Source organism: Macaca fascicularis, chromosome 15, assembly GCF_037993035.2.
Source record: "Macaca fascicularis isolate 582-1 chromosome 15, T2T-MFA8v1.1".
Taxonomy (NCBI): domain Eukaryota; kingdom Metazoa; phylum Chordata; class Mammalia; order Primates; family Cercopithecidae; genus Macaca; species Macaca fascicularis.
The window spans coordinates 79,875,596-79,894,779 of NC_088389.1; the positions used below are offsets into that span (position 1 = coordinate 79,875,596).

General features: G+C 43.3%; 1 protein-coding gene and 1 pseudogene across 6 annotated transcripts in view; both read left to right on the forward strand.

Annotated features, from left to right (window-relative positions):
* Nucleotides 1-19,184, forward strand: part of SAXO1 (stabilizer of axonemal microtubules 1) — a 121,493-nt gene that overhangs the window by 45,506 nt on the left and 56,803 nt on the right. The gene's annotated exons all lie outside the window — the stretch shown is intronic.
* LOC135967462 (uncharacterized) lies at nt 1,223-18,691 on the forward strand (annotated as a pseudogene).

Here is a 19,184-nt window from a genome sequence, read left to right on the forward strand (position 1 = left end):
CCCAGGTTCACACCAGCCTCCTGAGTAGCTGGGACAACGGGCACCCGCCACCATGCCCGGCTAATTTTTTGTATTTTTAGTAGAGACGGGGTTTCACCGTGTTAGCCAGGATGGTCTCAATCTCTGCACCTTGTGATCCACCCACCTCGGCCTCCCAAAGTGCTGGGATTACAGGCATGAGCCACCGCACCCGGCCTCAAAGAACATCTTTATTTCTGCCTTCAATTTGTTATTTACCCAGTAGTCATTCAGGAGCAGGTTATTCAGTTTTCATGTAGTTGTGCGGTTTTGAGTGAGTTTCTTTTTTTTTTTTTTTTTTTTTTTGAGACGGAGTCTTGCTCTGTCCCCAGGCTGGAGTGCAGTGGCCGGATCTCAGCTCACTGCAAGCTCCGCCTCCTGGGTTTAGGCCATTCTCCTGCCTCAGCCTCCCGAGTAGCTGGGACTACAGGCACCCGCCACCTCGCCCGGCTAATTTTTTGTATTTTTTAGTAGAGACGGGGTTTCACCGTGTTCGCCAGGATGGTCTCGGTCTCCTGACCTCGTGATCCGCCCGTCTCAGCCTCCCAAAGTGCTGGGATTACAGGCTTGAGCCACTGCGCCCGGCCGAGTGAGTTTCTTAATCCTGAGTTCTAATTCAATTGCATTGTGGTCTGAGAGACCGTTTGTTGTGATATCTATTCTTTTACATTTGCCAAGGAATGTTTTACTTCTGATTATGTGGTCAATTTTAGAATAAGTGTGATGTAATGCTGAGAAGAATGTATATTCTGTTGATTTGGAGTGGAGAGTTCTGTAGATGGCTATTAGGTCCGCTTGGTCCAGAGCTGAGTTCAAGTCCTGGATATCCTTGTTAATTTTCTGTCTCAATCTGTCTAATACTGACAGTGTGGTGTTAAAGTCTTCTATTATTATTGTGTGGGTGTTTGAGTCTCTTTGTAGTTCTCTAAGGACTTGCTTTATGAATCTGGGTGCTCCTGTATTGGATGCATATATATTTAGGATAGTTAGCTGCTGTTGCTGAATTGATCTCTTTACCATGATGTAATGGCCTTCTTTGTCTCTTTTAATCTTTGTTGGTTTAAAGTCTGCTTTATCAGAGACCAGGATTGCAACCCCTGCCTTTTTTTTTTTTTTTGCTTTCCATGTGCTTGGTAGATCTTCCTCCATCCCTTTAATTTTTTAGTTTTTTTTTTAAATTAAAAAGTAAACTTTAATGTCAAAAATGCAAACTTGGGGAGGGCAGAAAGATCACACAAAAGGCTGTCACTTCACACTTGGAGGGTTGCACAGCGGTGGGGCAGAGGTGCTCTTCTCTTCCCAGGCGGTGGGGCGGGCGGGCAGATGCGCTCCTCACTTCCCAGATGATGCCGGGGCTGGGCAAAGTCCTCCTCACTTCCTAGATGGGGCGGCAGCTGCACAGAAGCACCCCTCACTTCCTAGATAGGGCAGTGGGTGGGCAGAGGCACTCCTCACGTCCCAGACAGTGGGCAGCTGCGCGGAAGCGCTCCTCACATCCCAGACGGTGCGGAGGCCGGGCAGAGGCACTCCTCACTTCCCAGACAGGGCAGTGGCAGGGCAGAGGGGCTCCTCTCTTCCCGGTTGGTGCGGCAGATGGGCAGAGGCGCTCCTCACATCCCAGACGGTGTGGCGGCTGGGCAGAGGCACACCTCACTTCCCAGACGGTGGGCAGCCGGGGGGTGGGGGTGGGGTGCTCCTCACTTCCCAGTCAGTTGGGTGGCCAGGCAGAGGCGGTCCTCACTTGCCAGATGGGGTGGCGGCCAGACAGAGGCTCTCCTCACTTCACAGACAGGATGGCGGCTGGGCAGAGGCGCTCCTCACTTCCCAGGTGGTGGGGCAGCTGGGCAGAGGCACTCCTCACATCCCAGAGGCAGGGCAACCAGGCAGAGGCACTCCTCACTTGCCAGATGGGGCAGCGGCTGGGCAGAGGCTCTCCTCACATCCCAGACAGGGCGGTGGCCGGGCAGAGGCACTCCCCAGATCCCAGACGGCTCCCTTTATTTATTTATTTATTTATTTTTTGAGACAGAGTCTCGCTCTGTCCCCCAGGCTGGAGTGCAGTGGCGTGATATCGGCTCACTGCAAGCTCGGCCTCCCGTATTCACACCATTCTCCTGCCTCAGCCTCTTGAGTAGCTGGGACTACAGGTGCCCACCACCACACCCAGCTAATTTTTTGTGTTTTTTTAGTAGAGACAGGGTTTCACCGTGTTGGCCAGGATGGTCTCGATCTCCTGATCTTGTGATCCCCCGGCCTCAGCCTCCCATAGTGCTGGGATTACAGGTGTGAGCCACCACGCCTGGCCTCCATCCCTTTATTTTAAGCCTATGTGTGTCTTTGCACATAAGATGGGTTTCCTGAATGCAGTACGCTGATAGGTCCTGACTCTTTATGCGGTGTGCCAGTCTGTGTTTTTTAATTGGAGCATTTAGCCCATTTACATTTAAGATTCATATTGTTATGTGTGAATTTGATCCTGTCCTTATGATGCTAGCTGGTTATTTTGCCCCTTAACTGATGCAGTTTCTTCATAGCTTCCATGGTCTTTACCATTTGGCATGTTTTTGCAGTGGCTGGTACTGGTTGTTCCTTTCAGTGTTTAGTGCTTCCTTCAGGAGCTCTTGTAAGGCAAGCCTAGTGGCAAAATCTCTCAGCATTTGCTTGTCTGTAAAGGATTTTATTTCTCCTTCACTTATTAAGCTTAGTTTGGCTGGATATGATATTCTAGATGGAAAATTCTTTAAGAATGTTGAATATTGGCCCCTTCTTCTGGCTTGTAGGGTTTCTGCAGAAACAGCTGCTGTTAGTCTGATGGGCTTCACTTTGTGGGTAACCCGACTTTTCTTTCTGGGTGCCCTTAACATTTTTTCCTTCATTTCAACCTTGGTCAATCTGACAATTATGTGTCTTGGGGTTGCTCTTCTTATGGAGTATCTTTGTGGCATTCTCTGTATTTCCTGAATTTGAATGTTGGCCTGCCTTGCTAGGTTGGGGAAGTTATCCTGGATATATCCTGAAGAGTGTTTTCTAACTTGGTTCCATTCTCCCTGTCACTTTCAGATACACCAATCAAATGTAGATTTGGTCTTTTCACATAGTCCCATATTTCTTGGAGGCTTTGTTCATTTCTTTTCACTCTTTTTTCTCTTATCTTGTCTTCTCACTTTATTTCATTAATTTGATCTTTAGTTGCTGATAATTCTTTCTTCTGCTTGATCGAATTGGCTATTGAGGCTTGTGTATGCTTCATGCAGTTCTCCTGTGGTTTTCAGCTCCACAAGGTCATTTAAGCTCTTCTCTATACAGGTTGTTCTACTTAATCATTCATCTAACCTTTTTTCAAAGTTTTAACTTCCTTGTGATGGGTTAGAACATGCTCCTTTAGATGGGAGAAGTTTGTTATCACTGACCTTCTGAAGCCTACTTCTGTCAACTCATCAAAGTCATTCTCCATCCAGTTTTGTTCCCTTGCTGGTGAGGAGTTGTATTCCTTTGGAGGAGAAGGGGCGTTCTGGTTTTTGGAATTTTCAGCCTTTCTGCTCTGGTTTCTCCCCATCTTAGTGGTTTTATCTACCTTTGGTCTTTGATGTTGGTGACCTACAGATGGGGTTTTGGTGTAGATGTCCTTTTTGTAGATGTTGATGCTATTCCTTTCTGTTTGTTTTCCTTCTAACAGACAGGCCCCTCAGCTGCAGGTCTGTTGGAGTTTGCTAGAGGTCCACTCCAGACCTTGTTCACCTAGGTGTCACCAGCGGAGGCTTCAGAACAGCAAATATTGCTGACTGATCCTTCCTGTGGAAGCTTCATCCCAGATGGGCACCTGCCTGTATGAGGTATCTGTCAGCCACTACTGGGAGGTGTCTCCCAGTCAGGCTACACGGGGATCAGGGACCCACTTGAGGAAGCAGTCTGTTTTCAGAGCTTGAATGCTATGCTGGGAGAACCACTGCTCTTTTCAGAACTATCAGGCAGGGATGTTTAAGTCTGTAGAAGCTGTCTGCTGCCTTTTGTTCAAATATGCCCTGTGCCCAGAGGTGGAATCTAGAGAGGAGTAGGCCTTGTTAAGCTGTGGTGGGCTCTGCCCAGTTTGAGCTTTCCTGCCTCTTTGTTTACACCATGAGCATAGAACTACCTACTCAAGCCTCAGCAATGGTGGATGCCCCTCCTCCCACCACGTTCCAGTATCCCAGGTCGATCTCAGACTGCTGTGCTAGCAGTGAGCAAGGCTCCGTGGGCATGGGACCTGTCAAGCCAGGCATGGGAGGGAATCTCGTGGTCTGCTGGTTGTGAAGACTGTGGGAAAAGCACAGTATTTGGGCAGGAGTGTATGGTTCCTCCAGGTAGTCACTCATGGCTTCCCTTGGTAAGGAAAGGGGAATCCCCCGACCGCTTGTGCTCCCAGGTGAGGCAATGCCCCACCCTACTTTGGCTCGCCCTCCATAGACTGCACCCGCCATCCAACCAGTCCCAATGAGATGAACCAGGTAACTCAGTTGGAAATGCAGAAATCACCCATCTTCTGCGTCAGTCTCACTGGGAGCTGCAGACCAGAGCTGCTCCTATTCAGCCATCTTGGAAGTGCCTCCTAAATTTGCCTAGATTTTTTTTTTTTTTTTTTAGGGTTATACATATGAGATCATGTCATTTGTGAACTGAGATAATTTTACCTCTTCCTTTCCAATTGGATGCCTTTTACTAGGTTTTTTTCTTGCCTCATTTCTCTGGCTAGAGCATTCAATACTATGTTGAATAGGAGTTGTATATGTGGGGATCCTTGTTTCTGATCTTAAGGAAAAAGTTTTCAGTTTTTCATCATTAAGTATGATGTCCACTGTGAGTTTTTCATCCATGCCTTTATCGTGTTATGACGTTGCTATTTCTAGTTTAGTGAGTGTTTTTTTTTTAATCGAGAAAGGATGCTGAATTGTGTCAAATGCTTTTTTTTGTAGAGATGCATATTGAAGTACAGTCATGTGCTGCATAAGGACATTTTGGTTAACAAAAGACTGAATATATGATGATGGTTTTGTAAGATTTAATACTGTATTTTCACTGGCCTTTTGTATGCTTAGGTACATAATTGCCTACAGTAATCAGTGTAGTAACATGCTGTACAGGCTTACAGCCTAGGAGCAATAGGTTATACCATATAGCCTAGGTGTGTAGCAGGTTGCACCATGTAGGTTTGTGTAAGTCAACTCTGAGATGTTTGCACAGTGATAAAATTGCTCACTGATGCATTTCTCAGAATGTATCCCTGTCATTAAGTGGTGGATGGCTGTATGTAAGGATGATTTCTGGGACTGACTTTAAAATACTGCAGCAAAGAAGAAAAGGGGATTGATAAAGCAAGTGTGGCAAAATCTGGATAATTGTGAGGAATAGATGATACTTATTTGGGGATTCATTAAATGATTTCTACTTTTGAATATGTTTGGAAATTTATATAATAAAACCTTATTTATTTATTTAATTTTTATTTTTTTTCGAGACAGAGTCTCGCTCTGTTGCCCAGGCTGGAGTGCAGTGGCGTGATCTTGGCTCACTGCGAGCTCCGCCTCCCGGGTTCACGCCATTCTCCTGCCTCAGCGTCCCGAGTAGCTGGGACTACAGGTGCCCGCTACCACGCCTGGCTAATTTTTTTGTCTTTTTAGTAGAGATAGGGTTTCACCATGTTAGCCAGGCTGGTCTCGATCTCCTGACCTCATGATCCACCTGCCTTGGCCTCCCAAAGTGCTGGGATTACAGGTGTGAGCCACCGTGCCCGGCCTATTTTATTTTATTTTAATTAATTTATTTTTTGAGATATAGTTTCACTCTTGTTGCCTAGGTTGGAGTGCAGTGGCATGGTCTTGGGTCACTGCAACCTCCGCCTCCTGGATTCAAGTGATTCTTCTGTCTCAGCCTCCCGAATAGCTGGGATTACAGGCATGCACCACCACTTCCAGCTAATTGTAGTTTTGGTAAGATGGGGTTTCACCATGTTGGCCAGGATGGTCTCAAACTCCTGACCTCAAGTGATCCTCCCAATGTGGCCTCCCAAAGTGCTGGGATTACAGGCGTGAGCCGCCACACCCAGCCTATGCAATAAAACTTTTGGAAAGGAAAAATATTATTAAAGTTCTCTATATTGTGTTCTTTTTATTTTGTTTATTTTTGTATTTGGTATGAATGTGTAGTAATTTCTAAACCTGAATTATTTGGGGGGACTTTGAAAAAACTGTAGATTCTGTGAGTAGATTCATCAGGCTTGGGGTGGGACTTGGTCCCTGGAAGTGACTGGGATGCAGCTAGGTTTAGGAATTGTAAATAGGAGTAAGGCTTAAAAAAGGGAGTAGCAGCAGTATCCCTTGTGTTCTTTCTTGCAAGCCAGGAGAACATTCTTCTTTAGTGGGAGAGGAGCAGGGCTTGGAATCACAAATTCTACTTCAGACAGTAAGCCTAGGTGACCGTGGTTGGACAGATAACTTTTTAACCGCTTTGGGTTACTTCAGCCTTGGAAAAATTAGGAGGCTAACCTAAGACCACTGGAAAGCTCCCTGAGTTAATTATCGCACAAGCGAGACTGGCTGATGCCAGCTTTAGCCTGCGAGAGAGAGAGAGAGAGAGAGAGAGAGAGAGAGAGAGAGATAGATACTGATCGCCAGAAAGGAGGGGATTAATATGGAATAATCCTGTGTACTTATAGAAGAGGATATTGGCGTGTCTGCGTTGGGTTAAGTTTTTAGACAGGGAAATAATTAAAAATCCCCAAAGGTATTTTTGAGGGGGAGGAAAGGGAGGGAGAATCTTGCTTTATTAATTATTTTTGGTGCTTATTTATTTAAATAAGCATAAGTAGTAGAAGTGTGACATTTTATAGTTATTTTCTACATTGCAGAAAGAAAAACTCAGGCTCTTCTTGGATGGTCTAATGGAACCACAACCTTGACATACTTAATAAAGTTAAACATTGCGCAAGGAACTTTTCTTTTGAGGCCTTTAAGAATGTTCAAACATGTCTTGTTAGCTCACTAACAGGTCCAATTGGGATGTAGAGGAGATGCTGGTAGCGTGTCAGATCCTGAGTCCCCCAGGCACTGAGATTAGCCCCAGATTGCATCCTGGGGGTTAGTGTGGAACTGCTAATAGCTTTCAGTCTTTTACAGTCTAGAATTCAGAGGGAAAGGGATCTTAGGGACTCTGGGTGCAGAGTCCCTAAGATGTAGATGACAACTGAGGCCAGGAGAGGAGGCCGATTTACCCGAGCAGAGTGCTCCTGCTGAGCCCAGGCGGTTTCCATTTCCCGGGGTCTCTGTTAGGATTGCAGCACCTTCAAAACATTTAACATACTTCCCTGCCGGAAGCCACATCCTTCAGTGGTGACACCCAGAGGCAGCCCTCTTGGTCTTTTGCTTGTTTTGGAAAGATGCAGCGTGACTGCTTTTATTGTTACAGCACTGGGTGGTCTGCCAGTGAGCACGTAGTATAAATAACAACTAATAAATAATTTTACAGCAGAAGTCCTAAATCTTTCCAGATAGTGCACTGGTGCATGGCTGTCAAATGCCAGACAGATCCTAAGAAAACAGTAACTTTAACCCATCCATCTTTTACGTACATGGCACATTGTTGTCATAAAATTTTCCTAAGGTTTTAGTGGCTTAAGGGAGAAAATGTACATGTGAAAACACATACACAAACACACCCACATATGCATAGCTACCCTTACTGGCGGCATGATTGCTTCCATTTTTAAACATGACCACTTGACACCTTTCTGAATTTTTCCTGTATTTTGGCTACAGTAACCTATTTTATTTTACAGCAGTAAATTTGAGCAGACGTGATATTTTTTGATAAAAGGATTTTCTAATGTTTTCATTCTGGGCCATACTTTCGCATTTGTTTTAGTGTCAGAAATGGTTAAGTTGATTTGGTTTAACTCATAGTGTAGGTTCGCCTTTCTTTTCAACCTCTGGAGAGCCAGGTACCTGAGTTCTGTGGTATCCAAGACCTCTGGCTTTTCAGCTGAGTTGGGGGTTAGGATTCTGGACTTACCCCTCCCTGGAATTTCCCAAGCCTTAGCTGCTTCTCTCGTAAATTGCGGATAATATTGATGGCACAGGGTGACTTTAAGGATTGAATATGGTACCTTACATAAGAACGCCCCAGCCTAGGGTCTCCATATGAAGGTCTTGATGAGTGTTGGTTCCCCTTGACTTCTGTGTTTTTACCTTATACCCCCTTTCTGTTGAAATCCTACCCACAGCAGAGCCTGTTCTCTCTTGAAGCCGTCTGGAATGGAAATAAGCTGTGCTCCTCTGTATTTTCATAGTGTACTGTAACGTACCTCTCCTGTACAGTCTTTGATGTGATGTCTTTCACTCTGTTGATGACATGGGACATGTCTGCACCTTCTCACCCTCCAAGCTGGCTGAGCCATGAGAAGGAAAGCTGACTGAAGGCAGAGGCTGAGGCTGAGTCCTGTAGCTTCGGCAGGATTAGCACGGTGCTGGCCACATAGCAGGCATGATCGTGGATGAGCCCTCAACAGATGTGAGGTGTAATTGTTTAAAATGTTCTTAATGAGAACACATGGACACAGGGAGGGTAACAACATACACCGGGGCCTATCGGGGAGTAGGGGGCACGGGGATGGAGAGGATTAGGACAAATATCTAATGCATGTGGGGCTTAAAACCTAGATGACGTGTTGATAGGTGCAGCAGACCACCGTGGCACACATATACCTATATAACGTAACTGCACACTCTGCACATATATCCCAGAACTTAAAAAAAAAAATTGTTCTGGCTGGGCATGGTGGCTCACGCCTGTAATCTCAGCACTGTGCAAGGCCGAGGTTGGCGGATCACCTGAGGTTGGGAGTTCGAGACCAGCCTGACCAACATGGAGAAACCCCATCTCTACTAAAAATACAAAATTAGCTGGGTGTGGTGGTGCATGCCTGTAATCTTAGCTACTCTGGAGGCTGAGGCAGGAGAATTGCTTGAACCCTGGAGGCAGAGGCAGGAGAATTGCTTGAATCTGGGAGGTGGAGGTTGCGGTGAGCCGAGATTGCACCATTGCACTCCAGCGTGGGCAACAAGAGCTAAACTCCGTCTAAAAAAAAAAAAAATTGCTCTTAAGTCATTAGAATATACATACTCATGAGATGGTAGCCATCTCCCTCATTCTTTCTGCTTCCAGTCTGCCCACGTCTGTCTCTAAACTCTGTCACTTGGAGGTCCTCTGCCCTTCACCTTGACTTCCCTGAGGAGGTGCCAGGTTTATAGAGTAGTGGTTAACTGCATGCAGCCTGACCACTTCCTAGCTGTGTGTTATGGATTGAATTGTACCCCCTCAAAAGATGTTGAAGTCCTAATGCTCCAGCCTCCAAATATGATCTTATTTGGTAAAGAGTCTTTACAGAGGTAGTTGAGGTAACATGAGCTCATTAGCGTGGGCCCTAGTCCAGCATGGGTAGCATCCTTATTAAAAGAGGAAATTTGGACACTGAGACAGACATGGACAGATGGAAGACAATGTGAAGACACGGAGAATCCCAGCTACAAGCCAAGGAACGCCTGAGCCTCTCAGAAGCTTGGAGCAAGGCATGGAACAGAATCTCCCCCACAGCCCTCACAGGAACTGACACCTTGATTATTGATTTCTAACCCCTAGAACTGTGAGCCAATAAACTTCTGGTTCAACCACCCAGTTTCTGGGACTTTGTTATGGCAGCCCTGGGAAAGTGATATGTAGTGGGGAGTAGGCAACTTTATAAATCTTTTCAGCCTTATTTTCCTTATCTGTAGAATGGGATGATGTGACAAATTGCACCTATCTCATTGGGGGGTTCTCAGGATTAAATCGTGCCTGGCATTTTGGGATAGATGTTAAAAAATAGCATTCATTCAATGTTATCATCCATAGACTCTGACTTCCTCATCCTGGATCGCTTTTAAACTTAGTAGTCTCTTGAGTTTTTACAGAAGCCTCTTCAGTCAGGTTTTGGTGGCCATAAGATCTCAAAATCTTAGTGTAAAACAGCATTCCCCCAAGTTTGTGGCACCAGGGAATGGTTTTGTGGAAGACAATTTTTTTGCGGACTGGTGAGTAGGGGCAGGAGATGGTTTGGGGATGATTCAAGTATATTGCGTTTATTGTGCACTTTTTTAATTTTAATTTTTTTTATTATACTTTAAGTTGTAGGGTACATGTGTACAACGTGCAGGTTTGTTACATAGGTATACATGTGCCATGTTGGTTTGCTGCACCCATTAACTCATCATTTACATTAGGTATTTCTCCTAATGCTATCCCTCCCCATGCCCCCACTCCATGACAGGCCCCAGGGTGTGATGTTCCCCTCCCTGTGTCCAGGTGTTCTCATTGTTCAGTTCCCACCTATGAGTGAGAACATGCGGTGTTTGGTTTTCTGTCCTTGTGATGCTTTGCTGAGAGATACGGCTTCCAGCTTCATCCATGTCCTTGCAAAGGACATGAACTCATCCTTTTTTATGGCTGCATAGTATTCCATGGTGTATATGTGCCACATTTCCTTAATCCAGTCTATCATTGATGGACATTTGGGTTGGTTCCAAGTTGTTGCTATTGTGAATAGTGCCACAATAAACATACGTGTACATGTATCAGTCTTGCTCTGTTGCCCAGGCTGGAGGAATGTAGTACTGCAATCTTGGCTCACTACGACCTCTGCCTCCTAGGTTCAAGTGACTCTCCTGGCTCAGCCTCTTGAGTAGCTGGGATTACAGGCGTGTACCACCATGCATGGCTAATTTTTGTGTTTTTAGTAGAGACGGAGTTTCATCATGTTGGCCAGGCTGGTCTTGAACTCCTGACCTCAGGTGATCCACCTGCCTTGGCCTTCCAAAGTGCTAAGATTACAGGCGTGAGCCACCATGCCCCGCCTTGTGCACTTTAGTTTTATCATTATTACATTGTAATATATAATAATTATACAACTCACCATAATGTAGAATCAGTGGGGAGCCCTGAGCTTGTTTTCCTGCAACAAGGTGGTCCCATCTAGGGATGATGGGAGACAGTGACAGATCATCAGGCATTAGATTCTCATAAGGAGCATGCAGCCTAGATCCCCTGCATGTGCAGTTCACTGATAGGGTTTGCACTCCTATGAAGCTGCTGATGTGATAAGAGGCAGAGCTCAGGTGGTAATGTGAGCAATGGGGAGTGACTGTAAATACAGAATAAGCTTCACTTGCTTGCCTGCCGCTCACCTCCTGCTGTGCAGCCTGATTCCTAACAGGCTATGGATTGGTACTGGTCCATGGCCCAGGGGTTGGGGACCCCTGTTGTAAAGCAAATCATATTTGTCACCCAGACTTGAGTGTAGGGGTGCAAACATGGCTCACTGCAGCCTCAACCTCTGAGATTCAAGCAATTCTTCTACCTTGGTCTCCCAAAGTTCTGGGATTATAGGCATGAGCCACTGTGCCCTGCTAGGAATTTAGTTCTAATTAGGGGTTTAATTTCCTGACAAAGTGCTCAGCAACAAACAAGTCATATCTGTAAAATTGTCCCATTGTCATGAGTTAATGTGTGTTGACTGGCTGAGCCCTGGTCTCTCTGGAGTTGCCATTTTAACTGGGAGCTTTTGTTAAACCCTTTGAATATATTGATTTTCTTGCTTTTAAATGCCTGTCATTATAGGCTATAGGAAGTAGGGTGTGGATTATTTGGTAGTTGTTAGGGGAAAAAAACGTCCATGGCTCCTGCTTGGTGTGTGCAGTGTACGCAGCACCGAAATCAAATGTGGCTTCAGCCTGCCACTGAGCATACCTATGTGGCACTGGGCCAATTGCTCAATCCTTTGGAACATCTGTTCTCTCTCCTTTGCAAAATAAAGGTGGCAATACCTGCCCAAGAGGCAGTTTTATGGTTCAAGTAAGATAACATAGGTAAGGAAACTCCTTTTTGATGTGGTGCATATTCAACAAAAGTTAATTCCTTTTCTCTCATCTCCCTCGTTCCTCAGTGGTTACAATCTGTAAGAGCAATGGCTGAAATGTTGGCCACTTCACTCGTGATATTGAAGTTCCTTTTGGACAGGTAAAGAGCTTATGTCCCTCAAGTTGTACACCATGAAAAGCTGCCTGCCACCTACATGCTGAGAACCCACTTGGAGTGACACAGTTCGGATTAAAAACTTTATTTCCACATGGTATGAAGTGAATTTGATGTATGACTTCTTAGCTTTTTTTGTGATTGTATAACTTATGAGTTGTTTATTATTATTATTATTTTTTAAAAAGCCTGAAAGTACGAAACATTTGAAGAATGAAGTATCACGAGATGGGTGTGTGTGTGCGTGTGTGTGTGTGTGTGCGCGCGCGCGCGATAGCTAAAAAAGTAAATTTTCCTTTAGCTCATGCTCTGTATGAATTGGTCATCTGTATACATTAAATGTATATTTTTGAAGTTCTCTATGATAAATCTGCATTAGTAACTATGGCTATTTGAGCACTTGGGCTTCAGATAACATCAATATACCAAAAAAATTTCAAAGCTTTTTTGTAAACATCAATGCAGACAGTATTAATCTCTATATAAAACAGAACTTCAGTTTGAGCTTAATTGAATTAGTCACTTGGTATCAGATGTAGGAGACTGGTCTTCAGTTTCACTTAAAAGCAATAGGGAAGGAAAAGAAAGAGGCATCGAATGTTCTGTTTTGGCATCATTTTATTTGTTTTGCTAATTTGCTAGTCTCAAAGCCATTCTCAGATGATGCCATTAAAAGGAGGTGGGATATTTGCCATTTTCCAAGTAATGACACATGATAGGAGAGATCAGTCATACCCTATTTTGACCAATATAACTCATTCTATAACTTTTTTTGATCCCTTTAAAGTAAAATGATCTTATTTCTTATTAAAATAAAAAAGCATACATCCTATAGGGGAAAGGTCACAACACAGGGGTAGTTCCCAAAGTTTTTTATACTCCCCTCTGATTAATAATTATTTTCACAAACTGTGCTCAGGTACACCATGATTTGGGTTGCTGTGTGATCTGGAAGTCAATGTAAAGTGAATCATTATAAAGTGAATCATATTTTCCCATAGGAGTCCAGTTTTAATTAGGGGTTTTATTCTTGACAAAGTGCTCAGCATCATATAAATCATATATGTGGTTACTAATATAAAAGTAAAGATACTGCAATTTACATCACTGTAATAATTTAAAATAATAGCATTATACTCCTTGTTGCATACAATAGGCATGCATATAGTGCATACATTGATTATCCAAAGGGCCCAAGTGCTTTATAAAATATACATTCAACATATAAAATGCACAGCTTTGCCATGATTTAATGTATATGAAAGAACTTAATAAACTGTAGAATGCCATACAGATGTAAGTTGAAATTTTATTAGCCTTGTGCATATAGCTTAGCATAATACGTACATATAAAGACATTCCCGCATGTCTAATTGGGAACGCTTTTGCTCACCTTAGGATTTGGAAGGACATTTAGGGGTTTGGGTGACTCATAGCTCTGGATACCTAGGGAAATTTGAATGGATGCTTTTTGTTGTTAATATTTCTTTATTCTTGTATGTTCTGTTTCACAGCGTTTTCACTTGTTTCATTATGTAATCCTTTTCGAAGAGTAGGACACTGATGCTCACAGAGGATTCTGTGCTCTTTGTCACTGATAAATGCTTTTTTATTGCTGATACTCACTTTCAGAGTCACTTTGTGGCTAGGAAGTTGCAAAACTCAAACTAAAATCTGTGACTCCTCATTCTGTGCTTTTTCAAATAAGCCATAAGGGTCTGCTGTTTTCTCTGTAGTTAAGCAGATGCTAGTAAAATTATTTCAGGGATCTTAGAGTAGTGTTTAAAGAAGTTGGGATCACCCTTGAAGGGAACCATGACAAAGCCTGAAAATGTGGAGTCTTCATAGAAGACTTCGGTCTTCAGTTATGAAGATGTAGAGAGGAAGAGCTGTTTGTTTTTTTTTTCTTTTCTTTTTTTTTTTTTTTTGAGACAGGGTCTCACTCTGTTGCCCTGGTTGTAGTGAGGTGGTGCCATCTCAGCTAACTGCAGCCTTAACCTCCCCAGCCCAAGCAATCCTTTCACCTCAGCCTTCCAAGTAGCTGGGACGACAGGCATGTGCCACCACGCCTAGCTAATTCGTTTTTTTTGCAGAGGTGGAGTCTCCATCTGTTGCCCAGACTGGCCTTGAACTCCTGAGCTCAAGCAATCCTCCTGCATCAGCCTCCCAGAGTGCTGGGATTACAGGCATGGGCTACCATACCAGGCCCAAGGAAGAGACTTGAGTTTTTGCTCTTGTTTACCCACACTCTTGCCCTCATAATATTACTGAATACAGGAAGTCACAGGAGGCTGAGCAGGTGGACTACCTGAGGAAATCACGTGGAAAGGAAAAACTGGATCGTATTTCCTTGCCTTAGCATATTAGTAAAGTAATACTAGTCTATGCTGCAGTCGCAAATAAACTCTGAAATCTCAGTTATAATGAAGATTTATTAATCATGCAAAATCAAAGGCTCTCTTTGTGCCATGACTACGTGATCAGCACTGTTGCTATCCTGCAGTTCTGTCATCTTGGAGTTTGTTCTTGGAGTATGAGGAAGAGGGAGAGAAAACATGTGACTCTCCCTGGGTGAAGGGGTGTGATCTGAAGTCTTCCAGTTCTTCTGTGTGCTGAGATAATTGGCTTCTATAGCAATGAAATCATGACGGTGTCTCCGGTAACATCCTTGTTAATCACTTGAGAGGACTGTGCCTGACAATCACCTTGCTGGTTTTTTGTTTATTTAATAAACATTCATGGAATGCTTGTGTGCAAAGCATTGGGTTGAAAAGTTGATTCGATGCAGCAATTTGTTCCAAGGAATCACCTGAATTGTGTTGTATATTAACCATAATTTCTTTATTTGGGACATGGCTAGCCCACATGAAGTCTTTGTGCAAATTGGAAACAGGCATCCCTTCCTCAATACATTTTACTTCCATTTGTCAGAAAATTGTCATGCTGATTTTATTAAAAGAATGCCCTTTGCTGTTGTCCCTTGAAACATTGTCAAAATAAATATACAACCTAACAATGTATTTGAAGTGAGCAGTGCCCTCTTAGATGTGTCACTCTTGTGCAGTATACAACCTGCACAACTGTGTGTGACACCCTTTGCCCCCTTGCTTCCTACTATTGAATCTTTCTGGAATTTTGTAGATATTTTCAGGTAAACTTTATTTTCAGTCTTCGTAGATGTAGTGAGGCACCTTTCTTCTTCTTCTTTTTTTTTTTTTTTGGAAAAGACTACTTGAGTTCTGTTATGCTACAGGAAAAATGTCACTTCTTTTCATAGGATCAAATTCCCATTTTATTTGCTGTGGCAAATACTATCATTCATCTTAAACCTGGTTTGTTTTAAAGTTGTGTCTACCTTCCTCCATTGGTCTCTCTGTTCTTTGACCATTTACTACATTTTGAAAATATAGAGTTATCCTGTTACAATAGTTTCATTTTATTAAAAAAACTTTTACTCAAATAGGACCTTAATGGAATATTCTAACAGTGATAAATTCCTGCCCAGGGGCTAAAACATTTTGACATTATTAAGAAAAAAAGTTTTTCTGTTTGTCTGTATATGAAAGAGACCAACCCAACAGGCTGTGCCATTATTTATTAAATGAATAAATGAATGGACACATTGTAAGTGATATGTAGTAGTAGCTGTAAATGAATTGCTTTTTTTTTTTTTTTTAAATCTGTGTTATGATTGCATATTATCACAGAAAGACCCAAAGCTAGAAAAGCCCATTAGTATTTCTTTGAGTTAAGGATCTCTGCTAAGAATGAAAGTACAATCATGTGTGAGGAAAGGATAGTATATTTAAAAGAATTCCAGGCCTGGTCTAATTGTGCTTTGATTACTGTCTCTAGGGAGTAATTCTTACTTCTTGGTAGGAAACCATGAGCAAGTCTGACCATTTGGTTTTGTGAAAATAAACTTCGTTTAATTTATTGACACTTTAGACATACCTGCCAAATTTTCTCATGCTTTTTCCCTGACATGTGTCTTGCCTGATGGAGTCACTGTAATGCAGTCGATGTGTTTTTAAAGAAATTATGTTTTGCTAAGGAATGTATCAAAATTGTTAAACCATGTTGCACCTTGTTCTCATTAGTCTTTGGAATGCAGCTGCCGGAACAGAAAGGGCAGGGGAGGCGGAGTGGTGGCTCTGCGTGCTCTCACCTCCTTTCCTTGCAGAGGCCCTTGGGCTCCATCGTGAGGTGCTGGGTCTCTGCCCGTCCTCGGGCAGCTTTGCCAGGAGAGTACAGTCGAGGAGCCCTGTAACTCCAGTCCATTGCTGTTCTATTTAGAAAAAGCCAACAAAAAAATGGCTTTCACCTCTGTGTACAACCTAGCTAGCTCCGATTGCTACACTGTGTGTAGAGGCGTATCTTGTTTTACTGTGCTGTGCTTTATCGCACTTTGCAGATACTGTGTTTTTTTAATGTAGGTTTGTGGTAACCCTGTGTTGAATTCTGTCTGCTGTTTCTCCAACACCATGTGCTCACTTTATGTCTCTGTCACATATTGCTAATTCTCACAATATTTCAAGCTTTTTAATTGTTATGTCTGTTATGGTGATCTGTGATCAGTAACCTTTGATGTTACTGTTTTAATTCTTTTAGGGTGCCATGAACCATGCCCATATAAGACAGCAAACAGCTGATAAATATGTGTGTGTTCTGACTACTCCACCAACCGGCCATTCTCGGATCTCTCTCCCTCTCCTTGGGCCTCCCTATTCATTGAGACACAATATTGAAATTAGGGCAATTAATAACAATATAGTGGTCTCTAAGTGCTCATGTGAAAGGAGGAGTCGCACCTCTATCACTTTAAATCAAAGCTCGAAACAGTTAAGCTTAGTTAAAGGCATATTGAAAGGCAAGACAGGCTGAAAGCTAGGCCTCTTATGCCAAACAGCCAAATCGTGAATGCAAAGGAAAAGTTCTTGAAAGAAATTCAAAGTGCTACTCCAGTGAAGGCACGAATGATAAGAAAGCAAACAGCCTTATCGCTGATACGGAGAAAGTTTTAGCAGCTACAACATTCCCTTAAGCGAAAGCCTAACACCCGGAGCAAGGCCCTAACTCTTTTCAGTTCTGTGAAGGCTGAAAGAGGTGAGGATTGATTCGTGGAGTGGGGATTCGTGGGAGTGGGGTCAAAATATCAACATTAACAGGAATTTGGAAGAAGTTGATTTCAACCCTCATGGATGACTTTGAGGGCTCTGAGACTTCAGTAGAGGAAGTCACTGCAGTTGTGCTGGTAATAGCAAGAGAACTAGAATTAGAAGTGGACCCTGAAGACATGAATAAATTACTGCAATCTCATGATAAAACTTGAATGGATGAGGAGTTACTTCTTATGGATGAGCAAAGAGTGGTTTCTTGAGATGGAATCTACTTCTGGTGAAAGCAGTGAACATTGTTGAAGTAACAAAGGATTTAGAATATTATAAAAACTTTTTGGTATGGTTTGGCTCTGTGTCCCCACCCAAATCTAATCTTGAATTATAATCCCTACATGTCGAGGAAGGGATCTGGTGGGAGGTAATTGGATCATGGGGTGGTTTCCCCTATGCTGTTCTCATGATAGTGAGTGACTTCTCACAAGATCTGATGCTTTAAAAGTGTTTGGCAGTTACCGCCTTGCTCTGTCTCCTGCTGCCACGTAAGACATGCCTTGCTTCCCCTTCACCTTCTGCCATGATTTTAAGTTTCCTGTGGCCTCCCCAGCCATTGCAGAACTGTGTGTCAATTAAACCTCTCTAGGTTATAAATTACCCAGTTTCAGGTAGTTCTTTATAGCAGTGTGTAAATGGACTAATACACTTGGTGTTTTTGCTCCTTTTTTTTTTTTATCTCCTTTTTTCATCCTTGAATAACCTCTCTGCTAATGGTCCATCTGGCTAACTCTACTCAGCCCAAGTGTCACCTCATCTTTGAAGCCCTTCCTGATTTCCTCTGCTGATTTAGGTGCCCAGCATCCTTAGTGCTCACACTGAGCTTGATAAAATACATCTATCAAAACAATTACCTTGTAGCATAAATACTCATTTCTCCTGATTGGACTCTGAAGTCTGAGACTGTAGCTTTTAGTTTGTATCTCCATAAATGATCACAGGCTTGCTATATAGAAATTCAGTGAATGAATTAAGGTAAGATTTCCAAGGTATTTTGCTCAGCAAGTCTTCAAAAGCCGTTATATTCAAAAGCAGACGTTTCTACATCCAGTGAGTTAACATAGGTGAATGTAATGGCTTTGGTAAAGAAGTTATCTGAGTGAAAAACTAATTGAGTAGTTCGGTCAGCCTCAGCTTATTGCTCTCCCTCCCAACTGACATTATATACAAAGTCACCAGAAGGAAAGGTCTGCTCAGAGTAACCCTTCTGCCATGGTGACTCTGTTGGAAGTCATCCAGTGACACAAGACCCTGGAGGCAGCAGCTCTTATCCCTGGCTCTTTCATTTTGTGTGTTTCATTGTAGTTTGCAGAGCTTTTCCTAGGAGACTGGTTGCCTGCCCTGATGTGTCAGAGCTCCTGGCGGAGCCCCAGATTCGGGCTCCCTTGTACACCTTCTCTGGGGATTGAATTTTATTACCCAATAAAAATTGCCACGGAATTCCAAGAAATGTGACATTGAAATTCATCAGGCTGTTTTATCGTGTGATGTTTTCTTGTCTTGGTGCCTGGGACTAATGGCCAATGGGTTTGCATTATCTCTAAATTTGGGGGCAACTGTATCTTCATTGGTTGGAATCTTAGTATTGAGGATTGTGGCAGGTTTTGGCTGAGCTGGGTGGAGGGGCTGTGCGTTCTTACCCTGCAGGTCACTCTGGTGAGTGAAGATCTAAGGTTCTCAGAATGGAGGGAGAACATGGAGTGAAGCATGTAAGGGGCTGTCAAGGGTACTGGTTGCTCTTGTGTGGTCTGGGAGGCCTAGAGAGCGAGGAGTCTGTGCTGGGATGGGGTTTTCTTCATTCTCTTGTGTCAGGGTCTGGCTCACCCAGGCTGCAAGAGCCAAATGCCTTTAAACTTGAGTGTGGCAAGATGTAGAGGAAAAGGGTTTTGGAGTTGGGTAGAG